The sequence below is a fragment of the Rhamphochromis sp. 'chilingali' genome (genome assembly GCF_963969265.1).
Source record: "Rhamphochromis sp. 'chilingali' genome assembly, chromosome: 21".
Classification (NCBI taxonomy): domain Eukaryota; kingdom Metazoa; phylum Chordata; class Actinopteri; order Cichliformes; family Cichlidae; genus Rhamphochromis; species Rhamphochromis sp. 'chilingali'.
The window spans coordinates 22,351,393-22,372,372 of NC_137949.1; the positions used below are offsets into that span (position 1 = coordinate 22,351,393).

The 20,980-nt window shown below is 38.4% G+C and overlaps 3 gene segments (V, D, J or C); 1 reads left to right on the forward strand and 2 right to left on the reverse strand.

Moving 5' to 3' along the window:
- Window positions 1-2,880: 2,880 nt before the first annotated feature.
- Window positions 2,881-5,083, reverse strand: LOC308390089 (immunoglobulin lambda constant 1-like). The segment is given in 2 exons: window positions 5,026-5,083; window positions 2,881-3,203 (listed from the first exon to the last, which is right to left on the reverse strand).
- A 7,971-nt stretch (window positions 5,084-13,054) lies between these two features.
- On the reverse strand, window positions 13,055-14,732 carry LOC308390090 (Ig lambda chain C region-like). The segment is given in 2 exons: window positions 14,696-14,732; window positions 13,055-13,377 (listed from the first exon to the last, which is right to left on the reverse strand).
- Window positions 14,731-15,215, forward strand: LOC308390091 (putative non-functional immunoglobulin kappa variable 6D-41). The segment is given in 2 exons: window positions 14,731-14,782; window positions 14,875-15,215.
- The last annotated feature ends 5,765 nt before the right edge of the window (window positions 15,216-20,980 follow it).

The window sequence follows — 20,980 nt, forward strand, 5'->3', positions numbered from 1 at the left end:
GAGATTATTACTGTGTGGGCTACCATTATGATGGCACGTTCACACAGTGAATTATAGCTGTACAAAAACCTCCTTCATTCTGCCTGAAAGATGCAGGTGCAGAGTGTTGGACTGCAATGAGAATGACTGGTCCACTAAACACAACACAAGCATCCCCCCACCTCAAAATGCACAACACATACAGTACATTAACACAGTAGTGACAACAAAGGTCAAATGTTCTGGATAAATAAACCAATCAGAAAATGGTTGAAGTGATAATTTCTGAATTTACTGGATGATACTTTAAGTTTGAATTTCAAAAAACGAATTACATAAAAAACACAATTGCTGGAACTGTTCACAAAACATCAACAGAAAATACTTTTAAAAATGAATATTGATCTCAGACCCTTTGTACAATGTACATGAAGTCTGAGTTAGCGAATCAATCAATCTATTTGATGCTGTTCATGATTATTCAGATGGAGGCACCAGCAGAAATCTAGAGAGGCTGCAAAGCTCTGCATAAAATATGCACACAAAAAACCCTTCCACTTCTAATTTTCTTTACCACTATGTAATGCCACCTGTATTATGAGTGCAGATCTGATCATTTTTAAAAGTATTATATTTTCACCAATTATTTTTGGAAATTTTTTTAAGAGTCTATTTAGGGCTGCTCCTACTTGTGGCCAGTGGCATTAATGTGTACACAGTTCTATGAAATCCAAAATCCAAAACACTTTAATAATATTGTCTTGAATACTGAGAGGAAGGAAAATAAAAAACAACATAATCAATTCATTTCAATGTTGAAACATTAATACTGATGGCAAGAGAAGGATGGTGTACAGGCTTGGTATGCCCATATACTGAGGGTGTGCTGTCTGGCAGAGACCTCAGTCAGTAAGATCTTGACAATAATCCAAGGGAAGCTGGGGATTTTAAATATGAATGGACCCTTTTGGGTAGTTCATTGTAGAACTCCTATCATAGACATGGTGTTAAGTCCCAAAAGGTTGATTCTGTTCATCTGGACGTAACATTTTCAGTGGGAGAAACGTTTCATCACTCATCCAAGTGACTTATTCAGTCTCAGCTGACTGAAAGTTTCCCCAACCTTGTAAAACAGTACATTCGCACAATGACTGAAACTAGGCCACTGAATGAACTATGGGCTGTGAGGTCAGTTCCTTGATCATTAATGATCATTAAGATTTACTTACCTGGCTGATGGAGAGCATGCATCAAGACACATGGTGTTAAGCACTTTTCACAACCAGCTGCTGAGATGAAATCGATATATCAGTCTCTAAGTTAATGTTGTCAGCACTCTCACACAAAAGCTTTGGTTTCTTTGACAGACTTTAAACCTATTATTGCTCATGCTCTCCACACTGTGAGCTCCTGTCCTGGACTTCAGAAAGCCCCTCCACTGTGCACACTGGCTCTTGCTGAGATTCTGGGGGATGATGAGTAAACTGACCCAGGACTATGACAGAATCAAAGTTGCATGATAACCTGATTACCTGAGTTTTAAGTTTAGACTTGAAGGAATTAGGTTGTGCATTGCCCTCTTCTTTTTTAAAAACACACCAAAAATGTCAGTATTTTTATATTTTCTACATTTCTAATGTCAGTCCTCCAAGAAGAGGAGTTTAGAAGTTTTAAAATATCTGTAATTGTCTGTCCTTTTGGTATACAACAAAATAAATGCCAGCATCCATCCATCTATTCGCTTCCGCTTATCCTTTTCAGGGTCGCGGGGGGCGCTGGAGCCTATCCCAGCTGTCATAGGGCGAGAGGCAGGGTACACCCTGGACAGGTCGCCAGTCTGTCGCAGGGCCAACACACAGGGACAGACAACCATTCGCACTCACATTCACTCGCACATTCACACCTAGTGGCAATTTGGATTATCCAATTAACCTATCCCCACAAGCTGCATGTCTTTGGACAGTGGGAGGAAGCCGGAGTACCCAGAGGGAACCCACGCAAACACGGGGAGAACATGCAAACTCCAGCATTATCTGAGCCAAATAGAGATGTTTGGATGTGGATATATCAGAGACACAATGGGACCCTGTTGGAACAGTTAAACTGGAAACAAGTAAAAAGTTTGCCGACCTTCGGTGCAAAAACAGTAAGCCATAGGAAGATTCAAAGTTCAGATTGTTGTTTATGTGTATCTAAGACAGTACAAAACCCAAGGCAGGAAAAGTTGTGGTTATCACAACAATCACGATTGGCTATCATTAGTATCAAACTATTGGCCTATGAGAGGGAAATTCATGTGGCAGGTTAAATGATACTGAATATGTTTATTTTCTTCTTGGCTGGGAACCATGTTGGCTTTTCTGAATTGGAGATGATAGTTTTAAAAAAACAAAAATGTCTTTCAGTCTTTCACTGAAGGCTGTAGGTCCAGAGTGTCGATGAAGAGACTGTGATGAGAATGTCCATTAAACACAACACAAAAAGAGTCATCAAGCAGAAGCACAAAGAATAATAAAAAGTGAAACTCATGGTTTTTACATGAAGGATTAACTTACATTTATCTCATAAGAATTATTGTGCAAGAAATATATATTGCAATGACAACCTTGTGCAATAACCTGTAATTTTCTTACATACTTCAGCCAAAATTAGCTTGCTATTTTTTAATATGAAACAAAAAACAAAAATGATTTTTCATGAGCTGTGATTTTATTTTGTGATGAAGACTTTTTTTTCTTTACAGCATGATTTTAAAGCACAATGTGGAAAAGATTAGCTGATGAAATCTGCATGCACATCAACAAGAGTCAAACATCTGCAGAAATATCACAACAGAGGAAACATGTAGCTTCATCAAATTATAAAACACATCATTTGCAGACAGGAAGTGTTGCTGAAGCTCTACTCTGAGCACTGGTCAGTGTTCAAGGTTTGAGTGACGGGGCTCTGTCCACTCAGACTGGCCTCACAGCTCACTGAGCCCGCCTTCTTCCACTGGTCTACAGAGAGGCTCAGGGTGCTGCTCCAGCTGTAGTGGCCATTTGTTTCCAGGACCTCCATGCTGGTTGACACACCTGAGGACATCCTGGTGCCCCCCATCTTCCAGTCCAGTGTCCAGTTTGAGGGGAAACCCCCGGTGGCCAGACACACCACAGTGGCACTACTCTTCTTCTCCTCCTCTTTGGATGGAGGGAGGATGGTCAAGGTGGGCTGCACCACACCCACTGGAGAAGAGAAATGGGAAGTAGAGAGGGGAAAGGCGTTTACAAAAAAGTTACAATTAAAGCAGGTAAAAACAAGTAGATGAAGCTAAAATAGTAAAAGTAAAATCTTTAAATTATTTTCATAATGTTTTACAGTTAACAACTCATCCCCGTCTTATCCCAGAAATGTTATTCTGTTCATCTGGATGTAGCATTTTCAGTGTGAGAAGCATTTCATCATTCATTCATCCAAATGATTTCTTCAGTTTATTGCAGGTTTCCCCAACCTTAGAAACAGTACATTTGCTTAAAGCATCTTACAATACTGTTATTGCAATTATTCCCCTACTTTCTGCAAATGATTCTCATGGCACTGATCAATGGCAATGACAAGTTGTATATTAATGTTTGTGAAACTGACCTCATGGCCCATTGTTAGTCAGTGTTGCTGGTCATTATGAAAATGGATTCGTGACAAAATATTTCCCCCACTGAAAACTCTACGTCCAGATGAACAGAATTAACTTTCTTGGATTTCCCTACCTAGATAATTGAGCATGCATCAAGACAACCCTGTGACAATTTCTTTAAGTTAAAGTGACAAAATTAAGACACTTGGGTGACTACGGTAAAAACATTGCCATCTGTTTCTTTCACTTCCTTTAAACTACTTTTGAAATAAATGAACCATAAACACAAAGATGATCTGCATTTACTGATGAATTCAGTTTATATTTTTAGAAGTCTATAAATACACTTTTCAAGTAACAGTTACTTTCAAAATTTAAAAAAAAGATGTTACGTTAAATATTATTCTTTGGTGTTACAGTTTGAAAGAGTTGTAATTCCTATGAACATTTTCATAAGAAAATGCTAAAACAAAATTAGGTCATATTAAAGAGAAATGTAAAAATATAGACAATATATACAATCTATCCATTCGTTCTCTTTCTCTTATCCAGAATATGAAAAGAAAGAGAATGTAATTACATTTTCAGTAAATTAAAATACTGGTAGCAATGAATGAGCGTTGAGCTCAGTCAAGTTCAGAAATTAACTTTGTTTTATAAATCATAAAAATGATCAACAACAATCACTGAACTTATCATATGTCTCTTCAGCATTTTATGAAACACGTTTTAAATGGTTCTATCTGTGCAAAGTAAAAATTTATAGTACTTACAGTCAACGATTAGTTTGGTCCCTCCGCCAAAAGTGTACCACAGTGATACAAACTCATTAAGTGGCCGTACAAAAACCTCCTGAACATGAAACTCATTGCTCAAAATCACTTTCATGTTCAGAATCACTCAATACTTTCTTATAAATGACCAAAATGCATACCTTATGTTATATTAAAGTTTTTAATGACATGGTTTAGAAATTATTTTTTTTATTTTTTTATGTATTTACCAATTTTGTTAGTTCTACATTTCTACAGCTGAAAATGACTGAACTGCAATTGAAAAGTGTCATATTCTCACGTCTAAGTAAATTGAAACACAAACAATTGTTGAAATAAAATTAACATCATGCCATAAAATCCTATTAATCTTCAATATGTCCTGTAAGCAACTTAAATCCAGGGGAAAAAATTTATAAAATACAGAATGGAACAAAACTTTACCTGCTCTTCTTTTGCTCTAATCTTTTGTTATAATCCATTATCATCATATTTAGTGTAAATCTATGAAGAGTTTCTTCTCATTATTTGTAACTTGTCTTCTGTGTGCTGAGACTAGAAAAAATAGTTTCTATAGAGGGGAAGGTTTGCATCTTCAGCTGATCCTCCAGAGAACTGAGAAGGTTTATAGTCCTGTGAGTTCAACACTGCAGGACTCACATCTGTCAGTCAACACAGCAGAAAGCACAAACACCATGACTCTCATCACCATCCTCATCTGGACGCTGGCCTGTGTCAGAAGTCAGGATTATTTAGAAGTCAGCCAAAACCTAATATAACTCAATGTTTTTGCTATTTCAGTGACCACTGATATATCTGAGGGAACATTTCAGTTATTAGTATTTGTATGTACAAGACTAGTGTTGGGCAAGTTACTTTGAAAAAGTTATTAATTTTGGTACTAATTACTTCTTCAAAAAAGTTACAAGATTCTAAAAGTAATTAATTACTAGGAAAAGTAACTATTGTGTTACTTATAAAAAAAATGTTTAACCCTCTGGGTTCCAGGGTATAACTGGCCGTTTTTGACTACTTTTAATTTTACCTCCACATTTCACCTCTAAAAACTATTTACTTTGCCTTGTTTGGTATCATTCTTTTCAGCACAACCTCACGTGTCTGAATTTACAGTTATGTTTTCATTGACGTACTGTATTAGCACAACTAATCTAAAATCAGACAAAAAACATAAACTCTGAGTAGAAAAGTTATATTTTTTACTGTAACAACCACAAACACACTAAATGTCACAAATCTCTCACATCTCAAAACTCGCTCACGCTGTCTCTTTTTTCTGCTCTTTCTTTCTCTCTCTCTCTATCTCACCACCACTCCTAAAATTTCCCCCTCTTCCTAAACAAGCAAATGTCATGTTGCCATATCATTTTTTTTGATTGGTTGACATTGTACATTTTTCCACCAACATGAAAGTGGTGTTTTTTTGTTTTTTTTGTTTTTTGGTCATAAGCAGAGAGTGCTTGCTAGCGCTGCCCTTGGAGATTAAACGTGACGAAAGTATTTAGGAAAAAACACCGCGAATATATTGTTATCGTGACGCTGGTTTTACAGGGCACTGGTATATAGTACCTTGTTGCTTTGTCATCTTGAAGTGGTCACGTGATTGGTTTAGTAGTACTACTTTATTCTTCCTCAGTAAAACAGCAGCACTCATGTAATTGTTTTGCCCACCTAGCTCCAATTGACGATTATCTCAGATGGTATCTCCAGAAACCTGGACAGCCTCCCAAACTGCTTTTTCAAAATCAGCAGCCGTGAATCTGATACTCTGAGTCATTTCAGCAGCAGTGGATCTGAGCCTTCAGGCTGATGATGCAGGAGATTACTGCTGTATGGAGTGTATGACAACCCTTTATCATGCGCATATTGATAGAGAGCCATACAAAAACCTCCCTTAGTTACTGTCAGTGCTGCAGCTGTGACATGGATGCCTGGTTCATTGAGTCTTCTTGAATCTTTTCTCTCCCCCTTTCCTTTTGCTATTTCTCCAGTTTCTTCTCTTATCTTTTGCCAATCTTTTGCTTTACCCTGTGTCTGGTCTAATATCCACAAGACAATGATATGATTAAACAATACAAAGTAAATAAGTAAAACAAAAACATTAACAAAATGAGCCTACGGCGAGTCTATGGTGGCCCACTTGGGGCAGCAAATATGATTAGCACAACAAAGCATTCAGACCATAATTCTGCTGGACAGGTTAAGAAAATTCCCTGTGTAAATTTATTGGCTTCTTTGTACATGTGGCTGCTGAGTTCTGCAGACACAGGCTATTGAAATTATGCACAAATGCTTGAGTGAAATTGCGTGAGCAATTTTTAAGGAATGGCCTACCAAAATTACTACCATAGTGCATTAATGATTCAGTCAGAAGGTTAAAAAGAAAGCGAAAAAAGAACTGCATGCCTCGCTTGCCTCAGAGTTCATGATTCAACAATAAGAAGGAGACTGGCATCCATGGGAGAGTTCCTAGGCAAAAGGCCGCCAAAAAGAATTCAACAGCTCATCTTTACCAAAAAAACACTTTTATGATACCCTTTTAAAACTGTTGGGAAAATATTCTGTTGACTGATGAGACAATAGTTGAACTTCTGCTCTCTGTTAAAAAAGTTCTAACCTCTGATCCTATAAGTCTTACTCAGTAGGTAGTGCAGAGGTCAGGATGTGGATGAGGGGATTCGCCCCAGTGTCTTTCCTGTTTGCTCTGATATGAAGAAACCTGAGTATCTTTGAAGGTCAAATCTTAACACCATCGTCACACCTGTTATGGCAGCTCCCCTCTAGATCGTGGCACTTCTTGTTTCTGGGAGCCTGGACAGCAGGCTCCAAGGAAGGATTTTTTTAATAAGGCTAGGGAAACCAGCAAGAGCAATTTTCACTAATAAAGAATAAAGCTCAGACATTTATCTTTACTGTTTCATTAAAGGTTAAAAAGCAAATGTCATAAACTTAGACTTTAAGTGCAGGAAATTTTATTACGGCGATTTAGCAGGAGAAACATAAAATCAAAATCATGTATTAATGATCACAAAACAATAATCGCTTAAACAATTAAACAGTAACTTAAATTACACTTATCTAACTAATCTACTCTGAACTAATGGTCAGTTTGTTCTTATCTTTGGTGAAGAGGGTTGGAGAAATGATGAGCAAAAATGAGTTGATGACAATCACCCAGCAGGAAAGCAGCCAGGCATCCGGTGGAAATGTGATGTACATCAAGATTATTCTGAGCCGGTCAGCAGGCAGGCCAGTGTGACTGGGCCTCCAAAGAGCTTCTCAGAGGAGGGTTGAAGCAGAGAGACTGAGGGTCTGACCATGGGGCCAGCTGGAGGGAAGATCACAGACACAAAAGATGTAGATGGTTTCAGTCATTATGCAAATATACTGTGTATAAGATTGGGGAAACCTGCTGAGACGGAAGAAGTCACTTGAATGAGTGACGAAACGTTTCTCCTACTGAAAACGCTACGTCCAGATGAACAGAATCGACCTTTGGAGAAGAAGTAGATTAACTTCTACTGTAGGACAGATAGCTGACACGACATAGTTATGATACATGACAGAGATTAACAGGCCTGTGGATTAACTGTATGATGATATTTTGATAAAACAGAGCACAGAAACCGAGAAATCGGTGGATATTAGGCTTTAACAAAGAATAAATAATTGGTGAATATGCTGCTGTATTTGTTTTCTTGATGATATAATTGAAATGTGTACAGGAAAGGGTTTCACTTCCTTTTCATCACATCAGACTAACGAACTGCATCTGTATGAAAACTAATTCATTTAGTCAACAGCATAAAATGTTATATCCAACATGGTGCCAAACATTTCAGTGAAACTGGATTAACTCAAAAAATTATTTAAATTTTCAGTACTGTATAACCATTCAGTCATGATACTGTATTATATATTCACACTTTCTAATACCAAGTTTTCAATAACAGCTACTACTAAACCCAATCATATATACATCATGTAAAACACCCAGAAAAAAATTCCTTCTCACATTGTTTTGTTGTGTGTTGAGAGCAGAGAAATGATTTCCATAGAGAGGAGGCTTTGCATCATCAGCTGATCCTCCAGAGAACTGAGAAGGTTTATAGTCCTGTGACTTCAACACTGCAGGACTCACATCTGTCAGTCAACACAGCAGAAAGCACAACCACCATGATTCTCATCACCATCCTCATCTGGACGCTGACCTGCTGCTGTTTTACAGGTTCATTCACTCAGCAACATTTCAAACATGATGTGCTGCTTTTTCTCTCATTGATTTCTGCTGATAAATGAATGATTTGTTTTTGTCTGCAGGAGGCAGCGGTCAGGTGACTGTGACTCAACCTCCAGTAGTGACATTTACTCCTGGAAACACTGTCACTCTGACCTGTAGGACCAACCGAGCTGTTTACAGATTTAATGATGGTGATGATGCTATGTACTGGTATCAGCAGAAATCTGGACAGGCTCCAAAGCTCCTAATAAAATATGCAAAAACGCTTCAGTCAGGAACACCAACTCGATTTAGTGGCAGTGGAAGCAGCTCTGACTTCTTTATGACCATCAGTGGAGTTCATGCTGAAGATGCAGCAGTTTACTACTGTCAGAGTTACCATGAAATAAACAGTGCTGATGTGTTCACACAGTGATTTGTAGTTGTACAAAAACCTCCCTCAGTCAGACTGCAGAGAAACTGAGCTGTTACAGCAGGAACTGACTGCAGCTGCTGAAGAGGAAGAAACTCTGACACAGACCAGTGAACACAGAGCTGACAGTAACCTCACCAAGCACTAAATACTCATCTACACTTCTTTTGGGGAATTCTGAAATATCCACTCCCTTTTATCATCTTCAATGCCCTGTACCAACATAGAGCAGGGCAGCTATCTGAACACTGCTCCAACAGAGGTCGATCATCTTGTTAATAATTTTGCCTCCTCACTAAGTATGACTCTGGTTACTGTAGCTCATGAGAAAAAGAGATCCTCAAATCAAAAGTACTTGACTCTGTGGTATAACTCTCAAACACGCACCTTAAAGCAGATAACTTATAAGCTGGAAACAAAATGGCGTAAAACAAAGTTAGAAGATCATCTTTTTGCTTTAGTTTGCTGCATTATAAGAAAGCCCTCTGTAAAGCTAGAACATCTTTCTATTCATCACTGATTAAAGAAAATAAGAACAACCCAAGGTTTCTCTTCAGCACTGTAGCCAGGTTGACAAAAAATCAGAGCTCTTTTGACTCAACCGTTCCTTTAATGTTAACTAGTAATGACTTCATGAACTTCTTCACAAATAAAATTTGAACCATTAGAGAGAGAAAATACTCATAATCATCTCACAGATGTAACATTATCTACAGCAACTTTCAGTGCCATTAATATTCATATAGAGTCTTTTTCTGCAGTTGGTCTTTTTGAGTTAACTTCAGTAACTGCTTCCTCAAACCATCAACGTGTCTTTTAGACCCCATTCCTACAAGACTGCGCAAAGAAGTCCTGCCATTAATTAATGCTTCAATCTTAAACATGATCAACCTGTCTCTAGTAATCGGCTATGTACCACAGGCCTTCAAGCTGGCAGTAGTTAAACAGTTACTTAAAAAGCCTTCTCTTGACCCAGCAGTCTTTGCCAGTTAGTCTTAGCTTTCTTTCATGTCAAACATTCTTGAAAGAGTAGTTGTCAAACAGCTAACAGATCATCTGCAGAGGAATGGCTTATTTGAAGAGTTTCAGTCATGTTTCAGAGCTCATCACAGCACAGAAACAGAATCTGCTTATAGCCTCCAGTGTTGGGGAGTAACGGAATACATGTACCGGCAACGAAGAACAGAGGTAACCACGCACTAAATATAATAATAATAATGATAATGGATTGGATTTATATAGCGCTTTTCAAGGCACCCAAAGCGCTTTACAATGCCACTATTCATTCACTCTCGCATTCACACACTGGTGGAGGCAAGCTACGGTTTGTATACACACAAAAGTAACAAGAAAATGGCAGACAGGAGGGAGACACAGCTGACCCTAATTAGACAAGACAACAGTGATGCAAAACCCAAAACACTGAACACTGGACGTGGGTGTTTTAAAAGAGGTAAAAGAGGAAATACAAGACAGAAAGCCACAATTCCCAGAATAAAACTTAAAACAAAAACAGAAAACACTGGGTCGCAGTGTAACTGCTGAAGCTCTACTCTGAGCAGTGGTCAGGGTCAAGTGATGTTTCCAGTAACTCAGGTTATAATGTTTGGCTTTCTGAGTCAAGGTGAGAGTTTTTTTATTTGTTTGTTTTTAATTCTGTTTGTGCTGCTCATGTTTCTCTGATTTAACCTGATACATTTTCTGTTGTTTTTTCCTCAAGATTCACATCATTTTAGTCCTCATTTCAAAGTCATTTGCCAAAAGTTTTCTAACTCTGTTAAGCCAAGCCTGTAAGGGACTGTGACCGTCAGCACCACAGGGAGTTGCTGGACTTAGTACCTTTAGAAACCTGGACAGCCTCCCAAACTCAGGAACTCCATCTTGACTCCAAGGCAGTAGATCTGGTTCTCAGTACACTTTATCCACCAGTGATCTTCAGGCAGTAGATGCTGCAGATTATTACTGTGGGTTACCATGGTAGTGAAGTGTTTACACAATGATTCATGGCTGCATAAAAAATTTCTTCACTTTGGCTGAAGGCTGCAGGTGTAGAGTTTTTTAACTGCAATGAGAATAACTAGTCTCTCTCTCTCTCTCTCACACACACACATGCACACGCACACATGCACACACGCACACACACACACACACATGCACACACACACACAAACACACACACACAAACAGGTATTTGTTTGTAGGTTCTGTTTTGAATGCTTGCTGCGCTTCACTGATCCTAAACCAGTTTAAGAAGAACCAGCGGGAAACATCTGTGCAGAGTCTCTGACAGTGAGATTTATCATAATGATGATGATGTTACTGACTTCACTGCTCATCACAATCATGCTCAGACTTCAAGGTGATGAGTGATGTGGTTCTGTTATATTCTCTGTTATGTTGTACTTTACATCACACTGTCATTTTAACAAAGTAACATATTTTAATTTCCAGGATCAGATGCCAGTTCATCTGTGACTCAGTCTCCTGTGTTTAAAGCTGCTGCTTTGGGGGAGACGGTCTCTCTGAGCTGTACAGCCAGTAAAGGAGTTGATGATGATCTCAGCTGGTATCTACAGAAACCTGGACAGCCTCCCAAACTGCTGTTTTACAAAATCAGCAGACGCCAATCTGGTACTCCGAGTCATTTCAGCAGCAGTGGATCTGAGCCTGAGTTCACTCTCACAATCAATGGAGTTCAGGCTGCAGATGCAGGAGATTACTACTGTATGGGAGCATATGTAGGACAGTGCACACAGTGATACAGAGTCGTACAAAAACCTCCCTCAGTTACTATTTGCAGTGTTGCAGCTGTGAGCTTCTGATACAGACTCTGACATGCATCACTGGTTCACTGAGTTCACTTTCAGAGGTGGAAACTAAAATATGTATTCATTCCTGATCACATCATTAAGAAGATTTTAAATTAAGTAACACTGTTTAGAATCTGCAACATATTATCCTTATTCCACTACATTTTGTATTAATTCTAATTTGCTGTTGATAATAAGGTAATATGAAAATAATTTTGTTTATACAGTACATTTTAAATCACAAAGTTATAGGGTGCTTCACATTTTAAATAAAATCAAATTATAAGAAATACTTTTTTATATCACAGCATACATAAATACATATTGAAAACTAATTGGTGACAACAAGGTCAAAACTAAACCGCCACATGATCGGGATAACGAAAACTAGCAAAAATTGCAGAAAAATGTATTTGGTTAATTTTATTAATTTGATTAGTAAAATTTTAATATTAATTCTACAGTTTGCCAGAAGGCCACGAAGGGATGCAAGAGAACATGTGTTGTTCTTTGATGATACTTTGAGTCAGATTTTTGCAGTATTAATTCCTTGAGAAAACCAGACTGGATGGGCTTAGAGGCTCAAAATCCAAGTCTTAGTCAAAAAACTTGCACAGAAAATTCATCTAGTCATCAAAACCAAATATTGAACCCAGACCCTGTACACAGTTTTTAACTTAATCAGCTACTTTGATTTGAACTTAACAATGATTGCATTCCATACATGAACATGTTGTTTGTATTTGTTTTTTCAGTTTCCTACCACAGGGTTGGAATCAGGTGTTAAAGTTGGATTTGGGAGGTGGAAAGTTCAGCTGTAGCAGGGCAGCAGCGACTTTACATTTTGCAACATATAAGACCATATTACATTCGTGATGGAAAATTTTCCAACTCTTCACCAGTATAAAGCTGGATTTTAGTTGGTATCTTTATCTTTTGTTTCAAAGGTCAACAGCAATCGCTGACTTTGCACACAAATAAGCCTTTAAAAGCTTCTCCCCAAGAACAAAACAAAAGTGATTTTTCTTAAGCTGTGATTTTATTTTGTGATTTTTACTTTTATTACACCCTTTTTTAAAGTCGACATGGATAATATTAGCTGATAAACTTAGCATGCACATCATTAGAAAGTCAAATGTTTGCAGAAATATCGCAACAGCAGAAACATATAAAACACATCATATGCAGACAGGAAGTGTTGCTGAAGCTCTACTCTGAGCAGTGGTCAGGGTCCAGGGTTTGAGTGACGGGGCTCTGTCCACTCAGACTGGCCTCACAGCTCACTGAGCCCGCCTTCTTCCACTGGTCTGCAGAGAGGTTCAGGGTGCTGCTCCAGCTGTAGCGGCCATCTGTCCCCAAGACCTCCAGGCTGGTTGAAACCCCTGAGGATGTGCTGGTGCTCCCCACCTTCCAGCCCAAATTCCAGTTTGAGGGGAAGCCCCCGGTGGCCAAACACACCACAGTGGCACTACTCTGTTTGTCTTCCTCTTTGGATGGAGGGAGGACAGTGAGGGTGGGCCTCACCACACCCGCTGGAGGAGAAAAGGTTGAAGATAACCGAAAAAAGAGATACAAATGTACAAACATAGGAATAAATATATATTTAGTGATTATTGATCAAACCTTTATTATTTCATGATGTTTTACAGTTAATAACTTGACCCTGTGATAATTTTCTTATTTGAAACTGACAAAGCTAAAGCACTCATGAGAATACAGTTAAAACTTCACATCTGTTTCTTTCACTTCCTTTAAACGTCATTTAAAATTGATCAACCATGAACACAAAATTGATCTAAATATACTGAGTTAATTTCCTTTTTCTAATATAAGTCGACAAAACATAATTCAATATTTGTTTTTATTTTATAATTCCTGAGTAAAAATACATTTTAAATCAAAGTCAGCTAAAACGTCACTATCACAGATTTTATTATTGTAACCGGATAATATTTAAAGTGAAATGAACCCAAAAAACCATCAAAATTTGTTTTCTGTAAGTTCAGTTCCTTAAAAGACCGAATGAATATTGATTAAAGAAAAGTTTCTTCCAAAATGTTGCCATGACATTAATAATAATCACTGAATTTAATCGAAGTTCTGTTTAATAGATTGATTTAAATGCTTAATAAATACTATGTTTATCAAAAATGACAAATTTCTGGTACTTACAGCCAACGATGAGTTTGGTTCCTCCACCAAAAGTGTACCACGGTGATACAAACTCATTAAGTGGCCGTACAAAAACCTCCTGCACTCTGAACAAACCTCTAACCACTGAAAATGAACCTTTTTTTCAAGTAAAACATCACAGTACACCTGATTAAATGCAGAAGATGATTTGACTAAAGTGACTAAAAATTATTTAATGAATTTAAATCATAATTGTCATTACTGTATTTTGAGTATTAAGAACTGAACGACAAAACGGAATTTTCACATTACACATATAAATTTTTTAAAACACACAAAACACTGTTTAAAACAGCAACCAGAAATGCCTCAAAAAAGCATGAATTGTGAAACTATGACAATATACTTAAGAACGTTATACAGGTATATTGTATTTATGATATCAAAATCAAAAATGAGCATACAGACCAGAGTGCCATTTTAATCCAGGTGTTAAAAATACGTAAATATGTTTCCAAATATGTTTTTCTCTATGGCATAAAATTATTAATGGTATTAATTCAATCAATTATTCTTCTGACTTTGTGCCTACGTTGCCCTCAGTGTGTTGAGAGCAGAGAAATGATTTCCATAGAGAGGAGGCTTTGCATCATCAGCTGATCCTCCAGAGAACTGAGAAGGTTTATAGTCCTGTGACTTCAACACTGCAGGACTCACATCTGTCAGTCAACACAGCAGAAAGCACAACCACCATGACTCTCATCACCATCCTCATCTGGACGCTGACCTGCTGCTGTTTTACAGGTTCATTCACTCAGCAACATTTCCAACATGATGTGCTGCTTTTTCTCTCATTGATTTCTGCTGATAAATGAATGATTTGTTTTTGTCTGCAGGATGCAGCGGTCAGGTGACTGTGACTCAACCTCCAGTAGTGACATCTACTCCTGGATCCACTGTCACTCTGACCTGTAGGACCAGCCAAGATGTTTACAGAGATTCTGATGATGATGATGATGATTATGTATTCTGGTATCAGCAGAAGTCTGAACAGACTCCAAAGCTCTTAATAAAATGGGCAAAAACACTTGAGTCAGGAACACCATCTCGATTTAGTGGCAGTGGAAGCAGCTCTGACTTCTCTATGACCATCAGTGGAGTTCAGGCTGAAGATGCAGCAGTTTACTACTGTCAGAGTTACCATGAAATAAACAGTGCTGATGTGTTCACACAGTGATTTGTACTCGTACAAAAACCTCCCTCAGTCAGACTGCAGAGACACTGAGCTGTTACAGCAAGAACTGACTGCAGCTAAGAAGAGGAAGAAACTGACACAGACCAGTGAACACAGTAACTTCACCAAGCACTAAATACTCATCGACACTTCTTTGGGGGAATTTTGAAATAAGGATTTTTTTTAAACATCTGGTTCCACCGATTCACACTTTTCTTGTTTCTTTTTTACATTCCCCTAATAGTCACATTGCATTAAGACTTTGTTGTTTGTTTGTTTGTTTGTTTGTTTGTTTATATTTTTTAAGCTTTATATTCCCAATATCGTCCCATGAAAATCATTAAAGCCTGATCGAAGGTTTAACTTGTTGTTGTCTGCACTTTTTAGCAGTGATCTCTCTCACACAAAGTTTTCTTCAAAAATCATATTGATCATATTGTTCGTTTCACTTTTCCCACTGCGAGTTCATGCCCAGCTTCTCTGATCTTTGCATTACCACAGATCTACTTTCAACCAATTCTCTTGGCTAAGCCTTGGAGTGCTGCTGTATCAGTAGTTCTGTCAGTACAAAACCTAAAGTACCAAAAGGACAAGCTGTGGTTATCGCAATAAGCTCATGTTGACTATCGTGGGTGTGAGTCTGTCATATATAAGGAATCATGATCTCATCATCAGATCATGATGAGATTGGACTTAATAACCTTTCCTGCACTGGACATCAGGTTCCTTCTTTGGTTTTTTGGGTTACATCAGGTGGATAAAAACATGTGCATGTGACAAAAAAAAAAAAGACGTTTAATAGATCATAACAAGTTTAGGTAGTATGTTTTGCCAGCACACCAAAGCCATGTTCCTGTTTTTTTTTCTAAAAAATTTTGATTTTCAGCAGATGAAAACACTGTAATGTCACTTTTTTCTTTTCCATATATATATATTTTTTTTTTCATTTAGTGTGACTGCATTTGCAGCCATCACACACACAGGCAGACATTATTTACTTGCTATGCAAAAGGACTGTAAGAAGTTCTGTATTCTGTATACACCAATCAGGCATATCATTATAACCAATGACAGGGGAAGTGATTGATTGATTGATTGATTGATTGATTGATTGATTGATTGATTGATTGATTGATTGATTGATATACCTTTATTAGTCCCACAAGGGGAAATTTCACAAGGCTGCCGAACTATTGCACGCAATGGCGGCGCCATCTTACCCTCAGACCATACATACATTACACAAAACATCACATGGGGAAGACAGGTCAGAGAGGTATAACAATGGAAAATGCACCACATGAGGAAAGATAAGGAGAAAAAAATAACTCCCCCCAGACTGAGCTCCAACAGGGAGATCAGTTTGAGAACAGAAAAAAACACCTCTGCACATAGCACATGAAAAAACTCTTAATACACCAAAGAAACAAGACAAGCAACAGGGGTGGGTAAAGGGTGAGAGACAGCCAAATTAGACAGTACATCCGGGCCTGCGTGCGCTGGTCTCTTTGATCCACCGTCAGCATCGGAAGGGAATAAGCGTCGAAGGCGTTTGGAAAGGGAGGGGGGATGAGTGTGTGCATATCAGTGTATATGTATGTGTGTGCGTGTCCAGAGTTCAGCTGAGACAGTGTCCTTCGCCCTGGTAGGCTAAGTAAACAGTCTTCCAGCCAACCCAGGTGGCCTTGCATGGAATGGGAAGAAACAGACTAAAAACAGTCGTTATCAGGGTGTTGTTGTTCAGCTCCAGCCTTGAGACCGCAGCTGGCGCCAAAGGGGTATCCGCATAAGTGATGGTGGTTTTTACTTTAGTGCGAACAGCTCATATTAATTTCAAAGCAGTTCTACAGTCCAACACTGGTCTCTCAATCTCCCGTTGGAGAGCCGCGAGTGAATAACACTGATTATTTCTCCTTATCTTATCTCACAGTTTGTTGTGTGTGTGGCTGCATAGTCACAGACCAGTCAGGGTGCCCACCACTAAAAGCGCCAACAATGGGCATGCGAATGTCGTCTGATTAATCACATGTTCTTTTAAATAACATGTGTGTGCATTGCTTAACTGAAGAACACCAGGTACCAGGATGCACTGTAGGAGGAAGTGTGATCTGTTTGGGAAACCTTGGGTCCTGCCATCCATGTGGATTCTACTTTGGCACTTACCTCCTACCGAAGCGTTGTTGCAGGCTTTTCGTAGAAATTATATTTATTCGCTGTGGCCTCTTTCAGCAGGATAATGTGTTCTCCTGCCAAGCAAAAGTGGTTCAGAAATGGTTTGAGGAGCACAACAATGAGTTTGCAGTGTTGACTTTGTCTCCAAATCCCACAGATTTCAATCCCATCTAAACATGTGTGAGATGCGCTGCACAAACAATTCTGATCCATGGATGCCCCACCTTACAACTTACAGGAATTGAATGATACAGCAGGAAACTTTCAGAGATCTAATGGAGTCCATGTTTCAACTGTTCAGGGCTGTTTTAGCAGCTAAAATGAGACCAACAAATAGCAGATAGGTTTTTTTCCTGATTGATGTAGTCCTGCTGAAGACAATTCCAGGTCTCTATTAAAGGGCAGGAAGAATAAGTCTGAGTTACAGCAGGATGATTATGTTAGTTTAAATGAATCAACACCTCCAAGAAACCTCGAAGGCGGAGGTGTGCCAGCAATTTATCACACCAGCTTATTAACCAACCACAGACCAAGACAGAGTTTTAATTCATTTCAAAGCCTGATGCTTAAACATGTTTTATTTATTGAATTTTATTGTTTTATTTATATTTTGATATTGCTAGGGATGATGCAATGATCGGGGACCATTCTTCATTTCGTTGTTCTCGTGACAATGACAATAAAGTTTCTGATTCTGATTCTGATTCTGATTCACCCAGGCTGGAAAACCCCCCAAAAACAGTCTTATTTGTTCACATCTATCATCCACCTGGGCCTTACACAGAGTTTCTGTCTGATTTCTCAGACTTTTTATCTGATTTAGTGCTCAGCTCAGATAAAATAATTATTGTCGGTGATTTTAACATCCATGTAGAAGCTAAAAATGACAAACTCAACAAGGCATTTAATCTGTCATTAGACTCAATTGGCTTCTCTCAAAATGTAAAAGAACCCACCCACCACTTTAATCACACTCTAGATCTTGTTTTAACATGTGGCATAGAAACTGAACATTTAACAGTGTTTCCTGAAAACCTTATCTGGTCTAATCCTGTTCTAAGTACAATAATTGATTACACAGCAGTGGAGAGTAGACTTCATCACAGTAGATGTCTTTCTGAAAGTGCTGTAACTAAATTTAAGAATATAATTCACTCACTGTTATCATCTTCAATGCCCTGTACCAACATAGAGCAGGGCAGCTACCTGAACACTGCTCCAACAGAGGTCGATCATCTTGTTAACAATTTTGCCTCCTCACTAAGTATGACTCTGGTTACTGTAGCTCATGAGAAAAAGAGATCCTCAAATCAAAAGTACTTGACTCTGTGGTATAACTCTCAAACACGCACCTTAAAGCAGATAACTTATAAGCTGGAGACGAAATGGTGTAAAACAAAGTTAGAAGATCATCTTTTTGCTTTAGTTTGCTGCATTATAAGAAAGCCCTCTGTAAAGCTAGAACATCTTTCTATTCATCACTGATTAAAGAAAATAAGAACAACCCAAGGTTTCTCTTCAGCACTGTAGCCAGGCTGACAAAAAATCAGAGCGCTGTTGACTCAACCGTTCCTTTAATGTTAACTAGTAATGACTTCATGAACTTCTTCACAAATAAAATTTGAACCATTAGAGAGAAAAAATACTCATAATCATCTCACAGATGTAACATTATCTACAGCAACTTTCAGTGCCATTAATATTCATATAGAGTCTTTTTCTCCAGTTGGTCTTTCTGAGTTAACTTCAGTAACTGCTTCCTCAAACCATCAACGTGTCTTTTAGACCCCATTCCTACAAGACTGCACAAAGAAGTCCTGCCATTAATTAATGCTTCAATCTTAAACATGATCAACCTGTCTCTAGTAATCGGCTATGTACCACAGGCCTTCAAGCTGGCAGTAGTTAAACAGTTACTTAAAAAGCCTTCTCTTGACCCAGCAATCTTTGCTAATTAGTCTTAGCTTTCTTTCATGTCAAACATTCTTGAAAGAGTAGTTGTCAAACAGCTAACAGATCATCTGCAGAGGAATGGCTTATTTGAAGAGTTTCAGTCATGTCTCAGAGCTCATCACAGCACAGAAACAGAATCTGCTTATAGCCTCCAGTGTTGGGGAGTAATGCAATACATGTACCGGCAACGAAGAACAGAGGTAACCACGCACTAAATATACACACAAGGTAACAAGAAAATGGCAGACAGGAGGGAGACACAGCTGAACCTAATTAGACAAGACAACAGTGATGCAAAACCCAAAACACTGAACACTGGACGTGGGTGTTTTAAAAGAGGTAAAAGAGGAAATACAAGACAGAAAGCCACAATTCCCAGAATAAAACTTAAAACAAAAACAGAAAACACTGGGTCGCAGTGTAACTGCTGAAGCTCTACTCTGAGCAGTGGTCAGGGTCAAGTGATGTTTCCAGTAAATCAGGTTATAATGTTTGGCTTTCTGAGTCAAGGTGAGAGTTTTTTTATTTGTTTGTTTTTAATTCTGTTTGTGCTGCTCATGTTTCTCTGATTTAACCTGATACATTTTCTGTTGTTTTTTCCTCAAGATTCACATCATTTTAGTCCTCATTTCAAAGTCATTTGCCAAAAGTTTTCTAACTCTGTTAAGCCAAGCCTGTAAGGGACTGTGACCATCAGCACCACAGGGAGTTGCTGGACTTACTACCTTTAGAAACCTGGACAGCCTCCCAAACTCAGGAACTCCATCTTGACTCCAAGGCAGTAGATCTGGTTCTCAGTACACTTTATCCACCAGTGATCTTCAGGCAGTAGATGCTGCAGATTATTACTGTGGGTTACCATGGTAGTGAAGTGTTTACACAATGATTCATGGCTGCATAAAAAATTTCTTCACTTTGGCTGAAGGCTGCGGGTGTAGAGTTTTTTAACTGCAATGAGAATAACTAGTCTCTCTCTCTCTCTCTCTCTCTCTCTCACACACACACACACACACACACACACACACGCACGCACACACATGCGCGCGCACACACACACACACACACACACACACACACACACACACACACACACACACACACACACACACACACCACTACACAGGGAAACAAGGGACAGCAGTACAATAGAAAAATGTATTTGGTTAATTTTATTAATTTGATTAGTAAAATTTTAATATTAATTCTACAGTTTGCCAGAAGGCCACGAAGGGAAGCAAGAGAACATGTGTTGTTCTTTGATGATACTTTGAGTCAGATTTTTGCAGTATTAATTCCTTGAGAAAACCAGACTGGATTGGCTTAGAGGCTCAAAATCCAAGTCTTAGTCAAAAAACTTGCACAGAAAATTCATCTAGTCATCAAAACCAAATATTGAACCCAGACCCTGTACACAGTTTTTAACTTAATCAGCTACTTTGATTTGAACTAAACAATGATTGCATTCCATACATGAAAATGTGGTTTGTATTTGTTTTTTCAGTTTCCTACCACAGGGTTGGAATCAGGTGTTAAAGTTGGATTTGGGAGGTGGAAAGTTCAGCTGTAGCAGGGCAGCAGCGACTTTACATTTTGCAACATATAAGACCATATTACATTCGTGATGGAAAATTTTCCAACTCTTC